Source organism: Protopterus annectens, chromosome 2.part1, assembly GCF_019279795.1.
Source record: "Protopterus annectens isolate FY-2018-M chromosome 2.part1, PAN1.0, whole genome shotgun sequence".
Lineage (NCBI taxonomy): Eukaryota > Metazoa > Chordata > Ceratodontiformes > Protopteridae > Protopterus > Protopterus annectens.
Window position 1 is genome coordinate 1,839,335,076 of NC_056729.1, and position 27,544 is coordinate 1,839,362,619.

Genomic DNA, 27,544 nt, shown 5'->3' on the forward strand with positions numbered 1-27,544 from the left:
ATAGAAGGCAGGCAAAGGTTTGGTGGGCGGGGTTGGGCTCAAAGGAAAGTTATTGAAACTGCTGATTAACACATAGATAATGGATACCTCCATATTATCGTACTGTATGTGGCTGAACGAATAGCACAGAATAGATAATACGGTCATATACTGGGAACTCTGTACCAATAATGAATTTATTTCTGGATGGACTTAATGTTAGGAGTTGAAAAACATTTTCTGATTTTTCAGAATACAACCAGAGATTTCTGACATTTGGCATCTCGTGGTAGCAGTATCTGTACTTTAGAAGCCTTTGATTATTCACAATAGATAGAAAAGATTGTAGCAGCAGGGAGTATGATGGACTACATCTCATTTATAAAGTAAATGAACATCAGCTCTCTGCAGCCAACCAAGCCATGGACAATTATAATGGAGATATATTTGAAAGATACAGAAAACAGTGGTCTCTGTTTATAAACTGGGATTAACCACCAATAGAATGGATCAGGCTACTGACTCCTAATTTAACAGGCATTAATTTTCCTGCAATACAACTAATACAATATAAAGTAATTATAAATTTGGGATGTAACACGCTCAAAGGCCAAAGAGACTGGCTGGGAAGATGGGTTATATTGGAGGTGTGGAGAGACAGATGACCACTACGTATACATTTTTGGACACAACAGACAAAAGATTTGCAAAAAGGTCCATCTAGCAGCAACACTTACCATTAGGCTGCCAGATTTAGTGCCTTATGGACATTAAGTCTCAAAGACCCCCTCCTTCTGTACTCTGACCAACTGAAATCTGCTAGTTCTTTCTATAAACTGTGATGTTTATACCGTTATTTTTCTCCACTGGAAGTTCTTAGATGTAGCCATAAGTACAAACTTGCATTATTACAGAGATAGATTGTATAGATATCCTTCCATATCACTGTTGTAGTATTCTTCACCAAAGCAATCTCTTGCCAAAGATAGACTAATGTCTGGCGAGTATAGCAAAGCCTTTAGTACTTCTAGGCATTGTAAATCACATGTATGGTCCCCATGCTACTTATAGGCGTTGTAAATCACATGTATGGTCCCCATGCTACTTATAGGCGTTGTAAATCACATGTATGGTCCCCATGCTACTTATAGGCGTTGTAAATCACATGTATGGTCCCCATGCTACTTATAGGCGTTGTAAATCACATGTATGGTCCCCATGCTACTTATAGGCGTTGTAAATCACATGTATGGTCCCCATGCTACTTATAGGCGTTGTAAATCACATGTATGGTCCCCATGCTACTTATAGGCGTTGTAAATCACATGTATGGTCCCCATGCTACTTATAGGCGTTGTAAATCACATGTATGGTCCCCATGCTACTTATAGGCGTTGTAAATCACATGTATGGTCCTCATGCTACTTTTAGGCGTTGTAAATCACATGTATGGTCCCCATGCTACTTCTAGGCGTTGTAAATCACATGTATGGTCCCCGTGCTACTTCTAGGCGTTGTAAATCACATGTATGGTCCCCATGCTACTTCTAGGCGTTGTAAATCACATGTATGGTCCCCATGCTACTTCTAGGCGTTGTAAATCACATGTATGGTCCCCATGCTACTTCTAGCCGTTGTAAATCACATGTATGGTCCCCATGCTACTTATAGGCGTTGTAAATCACATGTATGGTCCCCATGCTACTTATAGCCGTTGTAAATCACATGTATGGTCCCCATGCTACTTATAGCCGTTGTAAATCACATGTATGGTCCCCATGCTACTTCTAGGCGTTGTAAATCACATGTATGGTCCCCATGCTACTTCTAGGCGTTGTAAATCACATGTATGGTCCCCATGCTACTTCTAGGCGTTGTAAATCACATGTATGGTCCCCATGCTACTTCTAGGCGTTGTAAATCACATGTATGGTCCCCATGCTACTTCTAGGCGTTGTAAATCACATGTATGGTCCCCATGCTACTTCTAGGCGTTGTAAATCACATGTATGGTCCCCATGCTACTTCTAGGCGTTGTAAATCACATGTATGGTCCCCATGCTACTTCTAGGCGTTGTAAATCACATGTATGGTCCCCATGCTACTTCTAGGCGTTGTAAATCACATGTATGGTCCCCATGCTACTTCTAGGCGTTGTAAATCACATGTATGGTCCCCATGCTACTTCTAGGCGTTGTAAATCACATGTATGGTCCCCATGCTACTTCTAGGCGTTGTAAATCACATGTATGGTCCCCATGCTACTTCTAGGCGTTGTAAATCACATGTATGGTCCCCATGCTACTTCTAGGCGTTGTAAATCACATGTATGGTCCCCATGCTACTTATAGGCATTGTAAATCACATGTATGGTCCCCATGCTACTTATAGGCGTTGTAAATCACATGTATGGTCCCCATGCTACTTATAGGCGTTGTAAATCACATGTATGGTCCCCATGCTACTTATAGGCGTTGTAAATCACATGTATGGTCCCCATGCTACTTATAGGCGTTGTAAATCACATGTATGGTCCCCATGCTACTTATAGGCGTTGTAAATCACATGTATGGTCCCCATGCTACTTATAGGCATTGTAAATCACATGTATGGTCCCCATGCTACTTATAGGCGTTGTAAATCACATGTATGGTCCCCATGCTACTTATAGGCGTTGTAAATCACATGTATGGTCCCCATGCTACTTATAGGCGTTGTAAATCACATGTATGGTCCCCATGCTACTTATAGGCGTTGTAAATCACATGTATGGTCCCCATGCTACTTATAGGCGTTGTAAATCACATGTATGGTCCCCATGCTACTTATAGGCGTTGTAAATCACATGTATGGTCCCCATGCTACTTATAGGCGTTGTAAATCACATGTATGGTCCCCATGCTACTTATAGGCGTTGTAAATCACATGTATGGTCCCCATGCTACTTATAGGCGTTGTAAATCACATGTATGGTCCCCATGCTACTTATAGGCGTTGTAAATCACATGTATGGTCCCCATGCTACTTATAGGCATTGTAAATCACATGTATGGTCCCCATGCTACTTATAGGCGTTGTAAATCACATGTATGGTCCCCATGCTACTTATAGGCGTTGTAAATCACATGTATGGTCCCCATGCTACTTATAGGCGTTGTAAATCACATGTATGGTCCCCATGCTACTTATAGGCGTTGTAAATCACATGTATGGTCCCCATGCTACTTATAGGCGTTGTAAATCACATGTATGGTCCCCATGCTACTTATAGGCGTTGTAAATCACATGTATGGTCCCCATGCTACTTACAGGCGTTGTAAATCACATGTATGGTCCCCATGCTACTTACAGGCGTTGTAAATCACATGTATGGTCCCCATGCTACTTATAGGCGTTGTAAATCACATGTATGGTCCCCATGCTACTTATAGGTGTTGTAAATCACATATATGGTCCCCATGCTACTTATAGGCGTTGTAAATCACATGTATGGTCCCCATGCAAGGCGTAGGGCATAAAGGTGATACACACTCAGAGCTTCTTTGTCACCACTCTGAACACCACAATTGAATGTTGGTCTGTACACCTTTCTGCTGTGCTGATTACCAAGATGTGATTCAGATAAGGATAGTAGGGCCACGGAGAGGGTGTGCAAAAAAGGTTTATAATGCTGTCACCTTATTTTTTTGGGCCATTAACTATGAGATTCATATGACCAGGCATGTTTTTGCCCACCTTTTTCAAGTTTGCCAAGTAGTTTCAGACCTTCCTGACTGAGGGGAGCACTTCTGCCCTTTCCCTCTTGGGTTCTACCTGTCAAGTCACCCACCACTCTATCAAATACAGCTGTGATGTGACTGATGCCTCCTCCAGGGCTCCTGCCTTTGGTTCTGTTATGAGGTGTCACTCTTGACATTAACTCATTCCCTCCAGTACAGCTCTTTTCAGTGTGTACCTTTAACTCCCAGTGGGCGTGGCTTCAGCCTTTAAAAATGAAGTTATCACCTTACGTTCCAACAAATACTAATTGACGGAGGTCATATATCGATGCAATTGTGTTTGCCATCATTATGCTTAAAGATAAAATATTCAGATACCTTGTGTGTAGCATGGTTTTGGAATTATTAATGCAAATATGAATAGGGAATATTTGACACCTAGAGGCACAGTAGGAGGTACCTGCAGACACGCCTGGAGACGGCACTTAGCTGTAATGCGTTAAGGTCAAATTATCGAAAGCTTCTTTGGATAATAAAAGTCTTTTTGCTGCTGCTGTTGAACTTTCCGAGTCTTTCGAGGATAAGGGTAAAGTCTTGAAGGAGTTTCAGAGGAATTATCTCTCCAGATCTGCTTTTGTTCTTAGGCAGTCTTGCACTCCACCTAAAGGAAAAAGGGGTCCAGATGTATGCCTCCTGCTAAATCTATTGAAACTCCAACTTCCCAGAAACCTGCTTTTCAGGATAAGCCAGGATCCATTTGGCAATTTGCTTCCCATTTCCCTTGGCCAGGTTCCCTTATCACTCCATCTTTCTCTGTCTCTTTCAAATTGGCTAAAGACAACAACAGACTCTTGGGCACTGTCCAATAGCCACCAGGAAGTTTCATGATTTGGAAAGCCCTTCCTCCCTTTTTGGGCATCCCAGAACCTCCTTGGGAACAACTTTCTCATTTTCCAGAGGTGTTTCATTTTGTTTTGTTCCAAGGCACCATTCCAGCTGTGCCTCTTGCCCAGTTATGGAGGAGTTTTTATTCTAAAATATTTTTGGTTTCCAGAAAGAAGGGCACTTGGAGACCAATTCTGGACCTTTCCCTTCTTAACTCCTTTCTCAATATTCCTTCCTTCCTTTTAGATGTTGTCTCTTCAGACTTTATTTCCCCTTCTTCTACCTTAGGCCTTTCTGGTCACTCTGGATGTCAAGGATGCCTACCTTCATATCCTCATCCATCCCCTTTTGAGGAAACTTTTACATTTCTCTGTTTCTTCCCTCCATTTTCAGTTCTTCAGTTTTATGCTTTGCCCTTTGGTCTCTCTACTGCCCCTAGGGTATTCACCAAATGCCTTACTCCTGTTATTGACTTTTGCAGGATGCAAAGAGTTCAGATCTTTCCCTACCTGGATGATCTGCTCATTCAAGCTTCTTCCCCTGATTCTTGCTTCAGGATCTCTAGTTTGCTATTTCCCTGTTGCAGAGTCTGGGGTTCACCATACACTTTCAGGAATGAACTCTGACCCCATTTCAGAATCATATTTTCATTGGTTGCAGGCTCTAGACCATCCTCTTGCTGGGATCTCTGTCTGCCCTCAAAGGACTTACTCTTACTGCCTTTTTCCAGTCTCTTCTTCTTCTGACTTCATTCACAGCCATGGCCTTTCTCAGGTGCCTCAGGTTCATGGCTTCCACTATTCCTATACTCTTTCTTACCAGACTCCACATGACAAAACAACATTGGCACATCAAGTCAGCATGGCTTCAGCATCGACACCTGGGCTTCCCAGTCTTCTTCCTTCCTCGACTCAAGCTTGAACTTCAGTGGTGATTCATCAGCTATCTTTCAACCTGGGGATTACTTTCCAGGCTCCAGTCCCAACTGAACAGCTCTTTTACAGACACCTCAGACAGGGGAGCCTCTTTCAGCTGTCTCAAAGTTCAGAGTCTCTGGCCTCTTCATCAGAGGTTGGGCCATATCAGCATGAAATAAATGAGGGTCTGCATGAGGCTGTTCAATCTTTTCATTCCCTCTTCCATCCTGGGCCCCTCAAGATTTTCACAAACAGTACCACAGTGGTGAGGTCTGTCAACAAGAAAGGGGGTACAAGGTCCTATCTTCTTTGTAGACTAGCTCTTCAGGTCTGGGATCTAGCTGTCCAGTATCAAGTGACTATTTGGGCTGTTTACCTTCCCTTGGAGCACAATCTAGTGCTAGAGTCTTTGAGCAGGTCCAGCACACAATCTCATGAATGGATGATTCAGAGAGATATGTTGCTGGACATTGTCCATCGTTGGGGTATTCCTCAAGTAAATCTTCTTGCCTCCACTCTGAGCAGAGAGCTTGCTCAATTTTGTTCCACAGTCCCAAGTCCTCTGGCTTGGAAAGTGGACACCCTGTCTTTTCTCTGGAAGGGGATTTTTTTATGCCTTTCCTCCTCTTCCTGTATTACCAGAAGTCTTTCACAAGACCAATCAGGACTCTCCTGAAATCTTGCTTGTGACTCCTTTTTAGCCAAGACAGCATTGGTTCCCCTTTCTTTCTTTCTCACTTGGTCACTGGCAATCACCACACGTTACTTCACCAGGGGGATTGAGAGTGGCCTAATGGTTAAGGTGTTTGCCTTGCAAACACAGGGTGCAGGGTTTGAGTCTCACAAGAGATATTGGCTAGGCTTAAAATGGCTCATAAGGTCAGTTAGCCTAGTACTAATTTATGAATCTATAAGACAAGGGATCTCTTATACATCCTCACCTGTCCACTATTCAATTGACACTGTGGAGGATAGGGTTTTGATCACTTTTAGGCATCTCTTTTCTGAAGATGTCCTCTGGGTCCTGCAGGAGGAGAGAAAACTCATTATCTGGAAATTATATATGTCTAAATGGAAGTGATTTTCTGTCTGGTGCCTTTCTCATCATCAGCATTCCATATATGGGAAGGTTCTTCTGGTTCTCTCTTATTTGTATGATCTGCTCCATGCTAGGTTAGCAAATACTTCAATGAAAGCTCACCTGCCAGTAATTTTTGCTTGTGTATCAGTGGCAAAAGGAGATATTGCCAGCACAGCTAGCTGGAATTTTGTAAATAAATATATGTCATTTGTGAGTATCGACATGATGTATATAAGATGCTTGTGTTACAAATGTATTAGAACTGTATGTCATGTGTATATCAAACTGCTGGTACAGAAGTGTGTGCTGAAAAGTTTTTCCAAAGTACTGTTTGAAATGTAACCATAGCATGCCCTACTTGAATAACAGAAATGTGCATTCACTATTATAACTGTTTAAATGTATATATTTTAACAGTGGAAACTGGTATACATCAGGTTAGCTTCAGAAAAATATCTGAAATTAAATTACTTTATGGGATAGGCTGGAGACATAATGTCTGTGCTGAGAAGCTTTCTGTATTGTCTTTGGAATAAACTATTTACTACCTCTAAAAGTATGAAGGAATTCAATTGTTTTATGACTTCCAGCATCTGTAATAGATCTGTGGTCTATGTATTTTCACAGGTTGATGATAAATACTGACAGCTTCCAGCTGTCAGGGTTTCAACTGGGATAGATAGAGCCAGATGACAAGAAATGATGTCATTCTGCAAGTTATCCCAGCAGTAATATTTAAGATATTCATTTGAGAACTCTCTGTGAGAGACAGTGCATTCTGTATTCTGTCTTGGACCTGACAAGAACCACTCACAGCAACATCTGCCTTACTCAGATGAAGTAAGTTTCTTGGGAATAGTATAATTCTCTTAGATATAGACAGGAATATAGCAAAGCTTAGTTTAGATATTTTCTTTATTTATTTGAGACTTTCCTGCAATGTTGTTTTCAATATTTCTTGTGATTTTGAACTCTGATGTCACTGTGAATATATAGTGAGTATTTTCTTGTTGTTTTATTATTTATTATTAAATATATTTAAACCTTTCATTGTGGCTGATCTGTGTAGAGATATTTAAGTGTTGAGAGTACTTGCATATTTATCTGGTGACACTGTGTGTGCCACTCCTAATAGCCTTAATATTGGTCAAACTATTATTTGTATTAATATTAATATTACAGAGTTAAACTCTACACCCTTTGTTAAGGGCCTTAAAGTAGCTGATATGGGGTTCTGGTGACAGTGATAACTAATTTATAGTCTGTGCAGAAGTGGGCATAGCTAGTAAACCTGTGCCAGCCTTTCCCAGGTGTGTTTGTATGTGTGTGCATGTGTGTGTGTGTGTGTGTGTGTGTGTGTGTGTGTGTGTGTGTGTGTGTGTGTGTGTGTGTGTGTGTGTGTGTATGTGTGTGTGTGTGTGTGTGTGTGTGTGTGTGTGTGTGTGTGTGTGTGTGTGTGTGTGTGTGTGTGTGTGTGCGTGTATGTGTGTGTGTGTGTGTGTAAAACAAATCTGTAAGAGTGTGTGTGTCAGCTACTTGGGCAGGGACACAAAGCACTGGTTGGACAGAGAGAGTGTTGGAGGACATGGCTTGGATCCCTGGCTAAGGACTCATCTCTATAGCTGTGCCAATGGGGAGTCTTATTGGGGATCTGAAGGAAGATGGAGAAACCAACCCTGGACTGATTCTGGTTTCTGTGTGCTCTTAAGGGAAATTGCACTTGATGCAGACAGCTGCTTCTGGAAATACTGTGTGTGTACCTGTTATCCTCTGAGTGTACGTCCCCCACTGTTGTCATTGGTGAGGATTGAGGCTCCCTGATTATTAGTCCAGTGGTGGGTTGTCACACTGCCCTTGACTCCTCCTCTGGCCACTAGATTTGAGGTCAAGCAATTTCTCAAAAGCATTCTTCATATCAGGCCTACCCAGAAAGCCAATTTCTCCTTCCTGAGACTTCATTTTACTTGAAAAATTCACTCAGGCTCCTTTTGAGCCTGCTTCTTCAACATCTTTGCCACATTATACTTGGAAGACTGTTTTTCAGTTCCTAACTTCAGCTTAGAGGGCGTTTGAACTTCAGGGTCTCATGGCTGTTCCTCCTTTCTTAGTTTTTCATGGAGACAGGGTGTCTGTTTGGAGTAATCTTTCTTCTATACCCCAGGTGGTCAATGAGTTGTCCTTAATCAGTCTCTTCATCTTCGCTCTTGTTTCTCTTCTCCTCAGTCTGGCAGTGAGTAGGTTCTTCACACCCTGGATTTGCATAGACAGCTCAAGCATTATTTGGAAAAAACTAAAGATATTCATAAATCTGAGCTGCTTTTTGCTTTCTTTCATCCCAGATCTTCGGGTTTGGCTGTTTCTAAGGAAGCCGCCTCTTCCTGGAGTTCTAAAGCAAAGCCATTTCCTTTTGCTATTCTTTTCATGGAAAACAGCTTTCCTCACCAGTAAAGGCTCATCCCACCAGGGTTGTTGCACATTTTTCCTTGTACCTACGGACATTCTGCTCCTCCTGGGGCTTTTCCAGTTCTGGGTGTGTGCACCTGTACATCACTTTTATGATTTACACCTTGCATGGGAAGCATACATGTGACATATGATACCTGTAAGTACTAAAGGCTTTGATATAGTGGATAGTCGTTGGACTGTCTCTGAAAGTTGATCCCTTTGGTGAAGAATATTACAGCAGTGAAGAGAAGGAATCTATTGTTATAGTAAGATTTTACACAACTGTACCTTCTGTATAATCAACTTGTTACATACAAGAGCTGAATGGCTTGCGGTCTGTTTCCTTTTTTTGTATAGGATAATCTGTTATAATCCAGAGGACTATTTTCTTGGTAAGATTTTAATACATGTCTTGAGAACATACATATCTATCATTATTATTATTATTATTATTATTATTATTATTATTATTATTATTATTATTATTATTATTATTATTAAAAATGTGTCTTCCATTCTTACCTTTCCCTTGCATGTTATTTCTCATATGACAACCAATGTCTGCCAGTAGAAGTTTACAGTCATTAGTTGGAACTGTCAAACACCACACCCATGAGCAGGGATACAGAATCAGAAGATGGTACCTTGTTAAGCACCATACCCAAGGGCAGGACTATAGAATCTGAAGTTGGTACCCTGTCAAGTACCATACCCATGGGCAGAAATATAGAATCAGAAGGTGGTACCTTTTTAAGCACCACACCCATGGGCAGGACTACTTAATCTGAAGGTGGTACCCGGTCAAGCACCACATACATAGGCAGAACTATAGAATCTGAAGGTGGTACCTTGTTAAATACCACACCCATGGGCAGGAGTATAGAATCTGAAGGTGGTACCCTGTCAAATACCACATACATGGGCAGGACTATAGAATCTGAAAGTGGTACCTTGTTAAGCACCACATCTATGGGAAGGACTGCAGAATCAGAAAATGGTATCATGTTAAGTACCACATCCATGGGCAGGACTATAGAACTGGAAGGTGGCACCCTGTTAAGCACCATACCCGTGTGCAGGACTATAGAATCAGACAGTGGTACCCATCAAGCACCATACCCATGGGCAGAAGTATATAATCATTAGATAGTACCTTGCAAGCACCACACACTTTGACAGGGCTACAGAATCAGAAGATTGAACTTGGTTAAGTGCCACACACAAGGGCAGGAATATAGAAACTGAAGGTGGTGCCCTGGTAAGCACCACAGCCATGGGCAGGACTATACAATCAGAAGGTTGTACCTTGTTAAGCACCTCACCAATGGACAAGACCATAGAATTAGAAGGTGGTGCCCTGTTAAGCACCACATCCATGGGCAGGACTACAGAATCACAAGGTTGTACCTTGTTAAGTACCACACCAATGGCCAGGACTATAGAATCAGAAGGTGTACCCTGTCAAGCACTTCAACCATGGATAGGATTACAGTGTCAACAAGTAGTAGCCCATCAAAATGGCACCCATGAGCAGGACAGTAGAATCAGTAGGTGGTACACTATCAAACAGTAAACCTATGCTCTCCAAAAATTCCAGGCAGAATGAATAGCTAATAGGTGACTATGCACAAACTGATTTTTCCTTCCTGCATCTTGAAATTTTATTGAGAAAATGTCTTCTAAGTTGGCCAAAACTCCAGCTATATGGCATTTATCAAGGGTTTGGAAGTATCCTGTCACCTGGCTGAAACCATTTCAAAGAGAAACTCCAAGAATAAAAACAGACTTCTCCCAGTCAAGAAGTCATCATCACCATCATCATCATAATCATAATCACCATCAGCAGCAGCATCACCACCATCATCATCACCATCATCACTGTCACTATCATAATTATCATCATCGTCATCATCTTCATTATCATCATCATCACCATCATTATCATCATCCTCATCATCACTTTGAAGTAACTGAAAACACTGTCATCTGTGATAGTATGTCTGGCAGAAGATTTGTGCAGATTCACAGATTAACTTGTATTGTATGTCAGTATGTCTAATTGTGAAAATGTAAATAAGTTTTAAAATGTTGATTATTTTCCTATTTAAACAGAATGTTTATAGAATCTGTCACTGCTTTGCTACATTTCTAACTGCACATGTTTGAAAAAGACATTCTAAAGTACAAATTGTGGAGAATCAGCTGAGCAGTGGGTGAGTGACGTTACTGGATTGTTCCTTGTTGGTAAGAGATTATTTAAACAGCTGACTGTTATATTCTGAAATTAGACAGCTGAGACACAGTTTGTCAAGTACTGTGCAGTTTGTCAAGTACTGATCAGTCGACACCAAGAAAAGAGAAGTCACCAAGAAAACTGTAAGTTTGCCTTGGCCTTGCTATTACATCTTAGAGTAGATCACGGACAGTATTTCTTTAGTTAGATCAGGAACGTTTGTTATTATGATACAGTTTTTCTTAAATAATGGACTCCTATCCTGCAGTTTGATTTACATTTCTGGTGGTTGAGTTCTAATGTTTATTGAGAGTTATTCATTTTTTTTCAATCTTGTAGTCATTTTTACTTATTAAATGCTTTTCATTACTTCACATTGTGACTGAAAACCAGTGTTTTTCTTTATAGATTAGAGAGTGTTTTTACCTATTTGACACTCCCCAGATCATTTTGAAGGCCTGGCTGTTCTGGTCATGGCTATCATTTATTTTGATAATTAATTTTCATAATTGGACACCTCATTAGAAATGCATGAAGACCCTCTGACTGGTGGCATCATTACTGTATTTTGGGAGAGCAACACAGCTGGAAATTGGTGTTAGGCTTCCCCAGAAGTGTTTGGATGCATGATATTTTAATTTACTTTCAGTGTGAGTGTATCAGAGGTCTTAAACTGGGACACATTGCTCTGAAGTGTGTAATAAGAAAATACATTTGGGTGGACTGATGTATATAGTCCAATCCCAGGAAAACAGAGCATGTTCCTTTTGTGCTCTTAGGGGAAAATTATGAAAATATTTTTTCTGTTTAAGTGACAGTCTCATACTGGAGTCGGTAGTGAGGACTGAATCTCCTAGTTACTGATCCAGGATAATAAATAATAAGGGATGTCATTTAATTGTTGGCAGCCTGGTGGGATATAGCTGGGTATCATAATCATCATCATAGTCATCATCATCATAACCATCATCACCATCATCATCATCACCATCAACATTATAACCATCATCACAATCATCATCACCATCATCATCATATCATCATCACTATCACCATCACCACCATCAACATCATCATCATCATCATTGTCATCATAACCATCATCACCATCATCATCATTACTGGCATCTTCACCATCATCATCACCATTATCATCCCCATCATCATCATAACCATCATCACCATCATCATCAGCATCAACATCATCATCATCATCATCATAATCATCATCATCATCATCGCCATCATAACCATCACCATCATCATCATCATCATCACCATCATCATCACCGGCATCATCATCATCATAACCATCATCACCATCATCACCATCAACATCATCATGATCATAATCATCATCATCATCACCATCATCATCATAACCATCATCACCATCATCATCACCATCAACATCATCATCATCATCATCATCATCATCATAACCATCATCACCATCATCATCACCATCAACATCATCATCATCATCATCATAATCATCACCATCATCATCATCACTGGCATCATCACCATCATCATCATCACCATCAACATCATCATCATCATCATCATCATCATAACCATCATCACCATCATCATCACCATCAACATCATCATCATCATCATAATCATCATCACCATCATCATCATAACCATCATCACCATCATCATCACCATCAACATCATCATCATCATAATCATCATCATCATCGTCATCATAACCATCATCACCATCATCATCACCATCTACATCATCATCATAATCATCATCATCATCGTCATCGTCATCATAACCATCATCACCATCATCATCATCACCGGCATCTTCACCATCATCATCACCATTATCATCCCCATCATCATCATAACCATCATCACCATCATCATCAGCATCAACATCATCATCATCATCATCATAATCATCATCATCATCATTGCCATCATAACCATCACCATCATCATCATCATCATCACCATCATCATCATCATCATCATCATCATAACCATCATCACCATCATCACCATCAACATCATCATCGTCATCATCAACATCATCACCATCAACATCATCATCAACATCATCATCATCATCACCATCATCATCATCATTATCATCATCACCATCAACATCATCATCATCATCATTATCATCATCACCATCATCATCATCACTGGCATCATCATCATCATCATCATCACCATCAACATCATCATCATCATCATCATCATCATAACCATCATCACCATCATCATCACCATCAACATCATCATCATCATCATAATCATCATCACCATCATCATCATAACCATCATCACCATCATCATCACCATCAACATCAACATCATCATCATCATCATAATCATCGTCATCATAACCATCATCACCATCATCATCACCATCAACATCATCATCATCATCATCATCATAATCATCACCATCATCATCATCACTGGCATCATCACCATCATCATCATCACCATCAACATCATCATCATCATTGTCATCATAACCATCATCACCATCATCATCACCATCAACATCATCATCATCATAATCATCATCATCATAATCATCACCATCATCATCATCACCATCATCATCACCATCATCACCATCAACATCATCATCATCATCATAATCATCATCATCATCATCATCATCATCACCATCATCATCACCATCAACATCATCACCATCATCATCATCACCATCATCATCATCATCACCAGCATCATCACCATCATCATCATCACCATCATCATCAAGACTCTTCTTTCCATTTTCTCACAGCATCTGGGTGTTGCCTCAAACCATCTCCCTCACTCCAGTGCTGATCTCCTGCTTTCTTTGGCAGTCTTTCCAGACTGTAGCAAGTCTTCTCTGACATAATCCATCCATCTCTTTATTGAACATGTAGAAACAGCAAAAAAACTGAGGTAAGGCTCCAGGCTTTAAAACATTTATTGTCCAAGATACAGAGAACAACACAAGCACTTTCCACCAAATAGGCTTCTTCAGGTGTACTGAAAAAAGTACCAGCATCCATATTTATACTAATTATATTAATTGCCATGTGAATTCTTAAAGATACATTGTAAATAAAACAAAATAACATAACTTTCAAAGGTTAAAAACACTTTCATGGGTATATATAAAAACATATGTAAAAAATGGGTATGAAACATTTATCTACGTAAAGGTTTCTTTTTTAAAATCGGTTTTAAAGGAATATTTTCATTCAATCCATGACCTGTAGTTGCCCTAAGTCTAATAATCCATCTTGCTTCCAGACTCTCAGTCTGTACCTTAATATCTCCTCCTCTAATACTTTCAAAAATTCTGCCTATAGCTCTGAAGGAAAATGTATGTCTCATATTGGTGTCCTTAATATGTCTGGCTAAGGCGTTTGAGGGACTACCTTTCCTAATATGATACAGATGTTCTCTAATTCTGTCTCTAAAATTTCCATCTGTTTTACCTACATAGAACTTTCTACAGGTTTTACAAGTAGCAAGATAGACTATATGCTTAGAGTCAAATCTGGCATTAACACTAAAAGCATAGGTTTCACCAGTATCAGGGTGCTGGAAAGATGCACATGTCTCTATAGAAGTACAAAAGTTACATTTACCGCAAGGTCTACTGCCTATGGTTGTAACAGAAGTAATTGCTTCCTTAGGATAACACAGTTGTCTACGTAGAGATTTCTGGTTCTTAAAAGTGAACTGTGGTCACATTCCTATATATTTACTTATTTGTGTATCAGACGTTAAAATGTTCCAGTTTCTGTTAATGACATTGGTGTAACATTTTATATCCCTGGAATAACTAAAACATGGCCTCAAGGGTTGTGTATTTTTTATATTTCCCATGCTCTTTGTGTCAGCCAAAGGTTTTAAAAAATATGGTTTGGCTTTACTGTGTCTCATTTTCGTGACATTCTCCAACCCTATATTAATTAAATGAGGTTCATAACCTCTCTCTTCTAGCTCATAGCATGTCTTGTTGAGCTGTGAGTCAAAATCATTAACATTAGCATTTAACCTAGACGCTCTTAGAAATTGATTATGTGCTACATTTTTGAAAATAAACTGGGGGTGCATACTATCTCTACTAAGATTATTAACACGACACTTTTTCCTATAAAATTTAACATTAAAAAGTCCATTCAAACCCTGCAACACAGTAACATCTAAAAAGTTAATTTCATTATAGGAATAGTTCACAGTGAATTTCAAAAAAACTAGTGGTGGTGTTAATGTGTTCTGCAAAAACTAGAAGATCATTCACTGTACCCTCCCCAAATCAAAAAAAGATCATCTCCAAATCTACAGAAGAACTTTATCCTGTCTTTGCAAATGTCACTATCCAAAATAGCTTGCTCCCATCCTAACATCACAGCGTTAGCATAGCTATTGGCGCAAGAAGTTCTCATGGCAACGCCATGACATTGCCAAAAAATGTATCTTTAAAGATAAAAACATTATTTTCTAAAACCAACCTTAATAACATTCGTACAGATTCTATAGTATTACTATCATACTTACCACTATCAGTCAACAATTTGGTGACACTGTTAATACCAAATTAAGTCGGTATAACAGTAAATAAAGAAGTAACATCAAGTGTTATTAGTAACAAAGGTGAACAGACAAGTAGCATCCTTTCACAAGTAAAGGCATATAGATCCCTTACGAATTGTTCAGTATCTTTTAATATATGGCTGGTTTCATTTATTAACGGTTGTAATGTTTTTTCTAAAAAAATGGAAACAGATTCAGTGCACCAATTTCTGCCCGCTACTATAGGTCTCATGGGGGAGGGGGTCTAACAAATTTTTGTGAACTTTGGGTAGACCTTGAATTATAGGTATAGTGGGACTGGAAATCAAAAAATAATTATAAAGATGAACATCTATCAAATTCGCTGCATGCATTTCTTTCAGCTGTCTATGCACGCGATTTATCATTCTATAAACATGTGTTTTACTAATGGTTTTATAAAACATACCATCACTCAACATTAAAGACAATTTTTTTTAAATAATCATCCTTGTCTAAAACAACAATAGGCCCTTCCTTGTCTGCAGGGCGTATTGTAATCAAAGAGTTAGTTTGTAACTTTTTTAACGCTAAATGTTCATCCTTACTCAAATTGTGTCACTTCATACTATCCTTCTTAGCTTTCTGCTGGTGGAAACCTTTATAAGCATCATCAATACATATCTTTTCAAATGCTGACAAAAGTGGATTTAATTGCGGTACGAAGGCACTAGGTTTTCTACAAGCAGTAACATTACTATTAGAGTTGTTATCGTATAATAATTTCAGCATTAAATTTCTAGTAAATAATTTAATATCAAACACAACATCAGCTATATTTGAGTCCATAGCTGGGATGAAAGATAGTCCTTTACTTAAAACATTAAGTTCAGATTCAGAGAGTTTATGTTTAGACAAGTTAATGACTAATTTTTCATGTTGAGGAATGCTTTTTTTATATTGTACGGACTCACCAGACTGTCCATCTGTTTCCGCTTGTTCCTCGTTGTGCTGCTCCCCCTTGATTCTGTCAGGTGTATCCGTCCTCTGCCTCGACTCACAGACCTGGTTCTCATTGGTAGTGGAAACTGTAGTCCCACAGGATGCGGACTCCCTAAAAAAGTGGGTGTTATCTGTTGTACATCGTCGTTTGTCCTCTGTATGCTACCATTGACTTCACAGTGGATCTGGGCTCTAGTGACCAAAACTTTCTTTTTTGTAACCGCTACTTCATTCGGAGAGTGGTCACATACTAGCTCTGTGGTTACAGAGCTCCGCCCATTCAAATCTTTTTGTATATTCCCGACCTCTGCGTTCGTCATTATGGTGGAATCTTTACTGCAATTTGCCTCTGCTGAAGTCAAGGTTGTTAGACCTACCAATTCACTACCATGACCGGTAGCATTGCTATTAACTGAGGGAATCAGTCTCGGCCACATAAACACATGTCCGGTAGGGAAATCCAGTCTATCTCTGTGCAGTTTTCTAAGTTTAATCTGTGTTAGCTTACAACCATAAGCGGACACATTGTCCAAAATAGCATTGATAAATTTGGTTAAAATATTTGATTCATACTTCTAACAGATATTTAGATACTTGGATTTAACTGTAGACAGCAGTTTTAATTCTTCTTTTTCCGCCGATTCAACCAGTAATTTCAAATACCCAAGACTAGTTTGGATATTGAGTTTCTGCCATGCAGAAAGCAAACCAGGATGACAGTCCACTTGTGCAGGCATTTTCAGGATTGTAAGACCCCTTGGAATAATACTTTCCATTGTTTTATTTCTCTTTATGGAACATCCTTATCTCCTTGTGTATTCCTCCTGTCTCTCCCAAATCTTCTTCACCAAATCATCTCCTGTTTTCCTGCACATGCGACTGAACCACTATAATCTATTCATTTTCACATTCTCTGCAACTGGAGCTACTTTGATTTCTGCTATAATGTCATCATTTCTTCATCTTCCCACTGTGTACATCCTATCACCTAACACAGGCAGTTCATCTCCAGCACCTTAGCTTCTTCAACTGCTCTGCCTTCTCAAAGTCTACAAGTCTTGTTTCAGAATCAGCACCATACTTAGAGGTAACGTTAAGTAAATCAATAAACATTACCTAACTGATATTTTTTAAACTCCTGTCCTCTTCCCCAGCAGTGAGGTGACAGTCCATGTACCATGATCCAAACTGCATTGACTAGGTACCGTCCATCTTAATGTGATTCACTCATGCCTACCTTTTGACAGCATCACACCATATTCCCACCCTTCAGTGGTGTGCTTCACTCAGTAAATACTAAATATAATGAAACATAATCAAAAACAGAAATCAACATGATCCTTGTGAAAAAGTGACAACCAAAATAAATCAAACGCTGTGGTATATGAACATTTATATATGATGCTCTGTGTGTGTGTGTGTGTGTGTGTGTGTGTGTGTGCGTGTGTGTGTGTGTGTGTGTGTGTGTGTGTGTGTGTGTGTGTGTGTGTGTGTGTGTGTGTGTGTGTGTGTGTGTGTGTGTGCGTGTGTGCATGCGTGCATGCGTGTGTGTGTGTGTGTGTGTGTGTGTGTGTGTGTGTGTGTGTAAAAGACTTACACCCGAGAATTTAGATACATTTCATCACTGAATTATTTTGCAGTCAAACTGCAAGAGTTCAACTGTAATATAATTTCAGGAATTATCCTGTTTCTCTGCAGTTGTGCAGCCATGGTGTTAGTATATTTAATAACAAAAACTATACAAACTGAAGCCAAAGTCTATTCCTGAATCAAATACCAAAGTAGAAGCAGACTGCACTGTTTCTACTTTGTATATTCCATTTCTTCAGGGTGCTGTGGGGGTGAAGTCTTCCATGTAAAAGAAATGTTTTTTGTTTGTTTGTTTTTTTAAGTGAATACAAATGTAAGCCATTTCCTTAAATTTGCAATCAATTTAGTTTGATGTTTTTTGTTAAAAGTTTGTTATTCCTTTGAACTTTTTAGATGTATTTGCTCTCAATGAAAGTTCATCAGCAATCAAAAGAAATGCAACCATACACAGACATATACATACACACACACAAACACACACACACACACACACACACACACACACACACACATATATATATATATATAAATAGATGGGTACATAGATATATAAATATATATATATATATATATATATATATATATATATATATATACACTTATATATGTATGTGTGTGTGTGTGTGTGTGTGTGTGTATGAATATATATATCTGTCCATCTACAGTCCCTTTTTCCAATTTTGTACATGTGTTTAGGGTGTGTCACTTCTTCTTCTCCTTTCAGCTTTTCCCATTAGGGGTCACTATGTAGAACAATGGTCTGCAGAATGATTGGCAGTGGAGTTTTCCAGTGTCGAGTTGCCAGCTGAGCACCCAAACTTCTACAGAAGGCACACACATGCACACACTTACATCTAGGGTCAATTGAGAGTGTCCAATCCACCAACAGCATGTCTTTGGGATATGTGAGGAAACCGGAGCACCCAGAGGAAACCCATGCAACCTCAGGGAGGACATGCAGACTCCACATAGAAGGCACCGCAGTGGGGTGTGTCACTTCAACAATGATAATTATCTAGAGTCAATGTTCATAATGCTGAATGGGTAGCCCTGCCATGGTTGTTCTTCCATACCATACACTTACAGGTACATTCTCATCTATGGCCAGTTTGGACTGTCCATTCCACCGGCTGAATGTCTTTGGAAAAGTGGTGAGAATTTGGAGCATCCAGAGAAACCCCATGTGAACACAAAACGAAATGCAGACTTTTCTCATTAGGCACCCTAGCTGAGAATCAAACCAGAAAACTTGTTGCTGTGTGGTGACAATGCCTTCTGCTGCACCACTGTGCCACTTCCTATTTTATTAGGATGGGTTAAGTTGGATTAATGTGCAGACTGTGTGTAGTACTAAAAATCTTGTCTGCAATGATAAGGGGAATGGAGGGTATAACTTGCAGGAGGAGGCTAAGACAGCTGAAAGCTTTTCACTGTAATGGTGAATTTTGAAGTGAAGGACATAATATGAATACAAATAAAAGTAAGAGAGAAATGTGGTGTGATTACACTGGAGAACAAGGACTGACATGACCAGCAAATAAAGGCAACTCCTCTTAACCTGGAAAAATGACAGTGAGTGACCAGCAGATGTATTCCATTACCAGACACTGACACAGTGGGGACCTTTAAGACACCTTGGAATTCCCAGAGCAATAGGACGGCAGGGCAGCTGTTTTAGGCTTGTTGTACCACTGAAGCAGATTAGAGAGGCTAGCGATTTCTTTCTCTCTACTACCTTATGTATTTTAGCATAATATGGAAGCCCGCCAGGTGAAATTATTATCACTAAAAAATTATTTCAGTGCTGGATGGCGTGGGCACATTACCAGTGGAAAAAAATTCTTATGTGTGGTTTGCATCATCAGCAGGGAGATATAACAAAGATGGGCCAATATAATTAATAAAAAAAGTCAGCACTAAACTTACTCTAATTAAAGTATCTTGTTGTAAAGATCTAGATAGCATGATCTCTTCTGTGTAAGGAGAGTAACAGGGATTTATCTTACGATAATGGCAACAATGTGGCATGCAAACAGTCCCGGTAAACATTCTGATGACGTCAGTATAGTATGCAAACAGTCCCGGTAAACATTCTGATGACGTCAGTATAGTATGCAAACAGTCCTGGTAAACATTCTGATGACGTCAGTATAGTATGCAAACAGTCCCGGTAAACATTCTGATGACGTCAGTATAGTATGCAAACAGTCCCGGTAAACATTCTGATGACGTCAGTATAGTATGCAAACAGTCCCGGTAAACATTCTGATGACGTCAGTATAGTATGCAAACAGTCCCGGTAAACATTCTGATGACGCCAGTATAGTATGCAAACAGTCCCGGTAAACATTCTGATGACGTCAGTATAGTATGCAAACAGTCCCGGTAAACATTCTGATGACGTCAGTATAGTATGCAAACAGTCCCGGTAAACATTCTGATGACGTCAGTATAGTATGCAAACAGTCCCGGTAAACATTCTGATGACGTCAGTATAGTATGCAAACAGTCCCGGTAAACATTCTGATGACGTCAGTATAGTATGCAAACAGTCCCGGTAAACATTCTGATGACGTCAGTATAGTATGCAAAAAGGCCCATTAAAGATTTTGATGAAGTCAGTATAGTATGCAAACAGTCCCGGTAAACATTCTGATGAAGTCAGTATAGTATGCAAATAGTCCAGTTAAAGGTTCTGATCAAGTCAGTATTGCATGCAAACAGTCCCGTTAAAGGTTTTGATCAAGTCAGTATTGCATGCAAATAGTCCCGTTAAAGGTTCTGATCAAGTCAGTATTGCATGCGAACAGTCCTGGTACAGGTTCTGATGAATTCAGTATTGAACTGACAAAAGCTCTAACAGTCCCAGTAAAGGTTCTGATGAAGTCAATATTGAACTGACAAAAGCACTAACAGTCCCATTAAAGGTTCTGATAAAGTCACTATTGAACTGACAAAAGTGCTAACAGTCCCAGTAAAGGTTCTGATGAAGTCAGTATTGAACTGACAAAAGCGCTAACAGTGCTGTTAAAGGTTCTGATGAAGTCAGTATTGAACTGACAAAAGCGCTCAACTAATAAACACGCTTCTGGCTGAGGCATCCGTTCGTTTATTTCTTTTATTACAAGTTTATTGTATTAATTTAATTTGTGGTTTGTCATTTAGTCCTGGTAAAAGACAGGACTGGTTCTGAAGCAGACTGGAAGTGTGCTGCACTATATTCAAGCCATCTTTGTGGACATTTGGATCCGGTTCTTCAATGGTAACTAGTTAGAATAGATTAAAAGGCATTTTGTTTCACCAACTATCTGTGCTTTTCATTAGACTGACTGAAATGTCACTTTCCTAGAGATTTTTTTTGTAAGTATAATACATACTTTATTGCCATTGCTAGTTCAAGACCTTTACATATTGATACCATGTTTAACAGGTTCATAAGTAAGTAGTAGGCTAATTGCCCTTGTGGGCCATTTAAAACATAATCAATTTCCTTTGGGGAGGATCAAACCTGCACCTCTTAATCATTATGCCAAACCCCAACTACAACTGCCTCATATCCTTTGCAATGGCTGAAAATCGTCCACTAAGACTGGCCAACCTACCTATTTAACAAATGAACCCAAAACAAATAAATACAATGTTACTTTTAACAATAATAGTAAGCTTACCTTAGCAAAGGCTGAAGCCACTTGAAACATGATAGCACAAAATCTAAGTCAGTGTCATTTCATCTAGAAAGCTAGACAGTTACGCATTTAAGCAATTTATTTTTGTTTGCTAATTAGGCAAATGTATTAATTCTCTGTAAAACATTTTTAGCTTCAGTATTGATAAAAATTACAAAAATAAAAGTACTACATATGGACAATTATCATATTCATCAGTGATAACCAGAATTTCAACACAACCCATAGAGACACAGCACAAACACATCAAACTCCACAACAGTAAACAAAGACCAGAACTGAACCTCAGTCCACACCACTGTGAGGTAGAGACTTTTACTACTAGGTCACTATGTTGCAAAAGCAAAGTGTAGAGAATTTTATTTTTCTGTTTGTAAAATCATTTTTTTCAACATTAGCACCTCTTGCAAATTTAAAATATTAAGTCACATCATCACAATGCAAAGCTTACAGAGTTGATGTGCGGTAATCATAGTTAGGTACTAGGCTATCTGCCCGAGGGCATTTATAATATTAGCCAGAGTGTGTCGGCTTTCACCACCCCATTGATTAATTAACTGATCCTCTGTCAAGCAGAGCCATTGAAGTGATCCCAAGGGTGTATTCAATTGATGTTTTTAATTTAGATCAGGGAAAATATGGGTTCAGACCCACAATGCTCCAGTGGAATGTGTTGCTTCACAGCAAGCAGTTCACCCATTCAATTCTCAGCTGGGGTGCCTTCTGTGCATTGTCTTCATGTCCTCCCTCTGTTTGTTCATAGGTTAGTACTACGCTAACTGCCTTTGTGGGCAATTCTAAGCCTAGCCAATTACTCCATGTCAGAATCAAACCCTGCACCTTGTGTCTGTAAGGTAAGCACCTTAACCATGATGCCAAACCCCTCACATCCTCACAGTTGGGGTTTGGGTTTGTGTGGGTTTCCGTGGGGTGCTCCAGTTTCCTTCCACATTCCAAAGAGATGCAGTAGGTGGATTGGACACTGTATACTGGCCGTAGGTGTGAGTGCCCACGTGAGTGTGTGATGTGGAAGAACTACCACAGCAGGGCTAGCCACCCAGTGGTGTAAACCTTGGCCTTAGATGATTATCACTGTTGAAGTGACACCCCAACCCCATGTACAAAAATGGGAAAAAGGGGGCTGTGAATGGATGTGGATGAACCTTTTACTAAATGGAAATAGAACTCTCTGGCCCACAGACTCCTAGATTAATCTTTTTATATTTCATGTAGCCAAAAGATAGTTTTAATGAGCACTTCCCTTAATAAAGTAATTCAAGTGCAAGAAAAAATGAAGGGATGGGCACTGGGCAGTGTCACTTTTTTTTAAAAGAAGGCATGGTTTCTTACAGTACAAAGGCCTGTGTCTAATGACAGTTTATTTCTAGTACTGACTTCCAAAAGTGGCATATCTACTAAATGAACAATAGATAACAAAGATCCTAAAACAAGCCTTAATACCCAAGAAAACAAGGATAGGTGAAATTAGCTAAGAGTTTTCAGGCGGATGTCAGAAATGTGTCTTCCATCTGTCGCCTCTCGAGACCAATAAAGCTGAGGAGAGGAAGCCTTTCCATTTCCAATCCCCCATGTAGATTTTTATAGATGCAGTAAAGCTATTCTTTAGCAGATGAAATTTATGATCTCTCAAATATAATCCACTCCATAACATTTTTTTATTGATATTATTTTAAGTAACCTCAGAGGAGGCATAAGAAATGGGACTGCTTCGCTGATGGACCTCAGAACGGATTGAAACTTTTGCTTTCTGTTCTGCATGGGGTAGCTATCCACAGGAAATGATTTAGTAATGGCTGATGAATTCACAGATTTCTGTCAGATATGCCGGGGCTTGTTAGAACAAAAGTTACAGAAGAAGATTTAAAATACATTGTCAGGATTTAGCAGCATTACATGTTCTATGTGCTTTTTAATCTGGAAAAAAATGTTTTTCACTCTCAGTGACAATTTCTACCTCCTAGGGCTCAGGCAATCTGTGATTTCAAAGTTCAGAGAAAGCACGAACCTGTGCCAAATATCTGTACCATACGTATAAGTTGTTATAATTTGACAGGTGAATGGAAACTAGATGTCCTATTTCCCCTTGAGGGCTATCATAAAATTCTTACTAATATTCTTTGAGTTATTTCTGCAAAGATTTGAGGTACAGTGTCTCTGGAAATTAATTTGGTATGTGTTTTTTTTTGGGGGGGGTTCTGTTCATTCTTGGTAAAGAAGATACAGTGCAAAAGCAATAAAAGTGAAAATTACTATATACAGTAGGAGCAGAGCTTTTGTTCTTGTGTTACAAGAACAGAGTTCCTGAAATATATTCTACCAATATTTTATATAAAGTTCTTAAATCTTCAATTTACTGAGTTTTGCTGTTGCAAACATAAGTCCCTCTGTCACAGAAATGGACTTGCTATTATTCATTTTTTTCCTGTGAGCAATTAATTATACCTAATAACGGGGTGTCTTAATTCAGAATTTTTCAGAGCAAGGTCTTTCATTTGGATATTTTTCATTTGTTGCTATCTGAGTTCTGTGTTTGGCACCCATTTTCAATGCTGGTTTGAACCACTTACAGGCTGTACACTCATATAAAGCATGCATCTTATTACAGCTCAGATCTCTTTTTAACAAAATGATACCCCTTTTTACAAGCTATTGTAACAATAAAGAAAGCTATAGCATATTGAATTTTCTCTTGAACCTCATTTCACTGAATTTCATTTCACCCCAACCACTTCGCAGAAAACTTAAATTACTGAAAACTCATTTCACTGAACTGCAGTTAGTATATATGGCACTGTGCAGAGTACTGCAGGGCAAGTAAAAGGTATATGCCATTTTCCCCACTGAAGTGCAATCCTGGAGTTAGTATATATAGTTAGGATGGGTGGCATAGCCCCCCACTTAGTTTGAGTACATATTGTCTTCTGGAGAGAGTTAGTCATTGGTTTTGCAACTATGCATGTCTATTGTTCAAAATGTATTGTTTTGAAGTTTTTGGCAAAATGCAACATAAAACAAACAAGGTGGGGGGCTACACCCCCAATCACCCTCACACCCTCCTAACCATGTATACTAATTCCAGGATCACAGTACAGTGGGGAAAAGGGCATATACCTTTTACTTGCCTTACAGTACTCTACACAGTGCCATATATGCTTATTGCAGTTCATTGACAGTACTTGTTGATGTACAACTAAATCTACACGCAAACTGCGTGTTTTTTTCTTTTTTTTTGCGAAAGTGCATTTTCGCTAAAATGCACTTTTGTGAAAGTGAGTTCACTGTAGTACATTTAGATTTAACGTACTTTCAATTTTCAGAGTAGGACCCATATATATATATATATATATATATATATCTATATCTATATATATATATATATATATATATATATATGTATATATATATATATATATATATATATATATATATGTAGATATATATATATATATATATATATATATATATATATATATATATATATATATATATATATATATCTATAGATATATATATATGGGTCTACTTCATATGACCTACTTTATACATACTTTATACATTTTAAACCGTACACATGGATATTTATAACCGCAATGAATAACTCTTTGCAGAAAACAATATTTACCTAAACTATGTGAGGGGTTTTATCCCCCACAATGTGGGGGTCTGTGCCCTCCACACTCCCCTAACTATATGTACTTACTCCAGGATCGCACTACACTGGGGAAAAGGGTATAAACCTTTTACTTTATGCAAAGTATGGGTTATGTGTACGTGATCTGACATTACATAATAACTTAAAAAAGGAAAAAGCAGGACACAGTAAGCACATTATGATCCTCAGATACAGAAAATATTTAAACAAGAAAGTCTGATGTAAGAGATATGACAAGTAAAACTACATAATGCAGTGTGATGCAAACATCACATTGTCAGGAAAAATACTTTTGCGAACTCTATGGAGGACACATATCTGGGCTATATCAGGTTCATAGGTTCATAGGTGTGTACTAGGCTAATGGCCCTGGAGCCTTTACAAGCCTAGCCCATAGGATTACCCTGGCATCATGCCACTCGACCTTAGTTCCTAGTGCCACTGTCGAGTGGAGCCACTGGAGTGATCCCAGGGGTGAATTTTCTATTTCCCATCCACTCATATAGGTTCATAGGTGGAGGACAGGAAGTGGTGAGGCCACATAAGCCACACCCCACACCTCTGTAGTACCCTGCCCTTCCTGTATGTGGCTCCCTAGTAAACTGTGCACTCTGTCTTCTACCTCCTTTAATCCTATGCACCATATTTATCCCCCATTTTCTCAATGCTTGTCACTTGCAATGTCCCCCCATTTTTACATCTGTTGTCACTTGCATTACTCCTTCACCCCACCACTACATAATCACTGAACTTTACAATTGGTAGATCTGCAGGGAGCAGCTCCAGTCAGTTTGCTCAGGGATACTGGCAGTTAATTCAGTAGATATGTCTGTGAACTTTACAACTGGTAGATCTGCAGGGAGCAGCTCCAGTCAGTTTGCTCAGGGATGCTGGCAGTTAATTCAGTAGATATGTCTGTGAACTTTACAATTGGTAGATCTGCAGGGAGCAGCTCCAGTCAGTTTGCTCAGGGATGCTGGCAGTTAATTCGCTCAGGGATGCTGGCAGTTAATTCAGTAGGTATGTCAAAAGCAAGGGAATGCAGAGGGTTGTTGGGCTCAAGTTCTTCTAATCTGTGGTGAATCTGTAGTGAATTTCTGTCAGTCTGTGTTTCCTGAAGGTCCTACCTGGTGTTGATTTTTATCTTATTTTTGTAAACATTCTTTTATGAAAGTATTATGTGTTTGTGTCTGAAATCCCATGGTACTCATCTCCAAATAACTCTGGTGAGACTTTATCTTGTTACCCCAGACCATACTTTCTATCAGCCTCAGCTAGTGCTTCATGTTTTGAAGCATCTGTTTCTCTAAATGGTCTACCCTTCTGTAGTCTAACAATCTATTGTCTTCTTTGTATAGTAAAAGGTCCAGCATTTCTTATGTCATGTTTCACTCAGGATTAACACAGTCTTTGAGTACCTTTCATCTTATTACTTATACATTTCTCCAACATCTCTGGACCTTTAGGACAAAACAGATCTAGAATTAAGTGGATTCATGGGAGTTTCAAAGCTATTTGAGTATTATGACGATATGCTATTTGTTATATAAATGTTCATAGCTGCACAATATTGAAATTAAAGAAAGTAAACACATCTCAGATGCTCAGGTAAGAGCCGCCCTCTCCAAAGCAAAAAACACAGCATCAATGGGACCAGATGGTGTCCCGGGCTGCGTCCTACATGAACTCCAAGAAGAGTTAAACCCAAACATAAAACTACTGTTCAATCTTAGCCTTACTACAGGATATGTACCCAAACAGTGGCGTACAGCAACAGTGGTCCCTCTCCACAAAG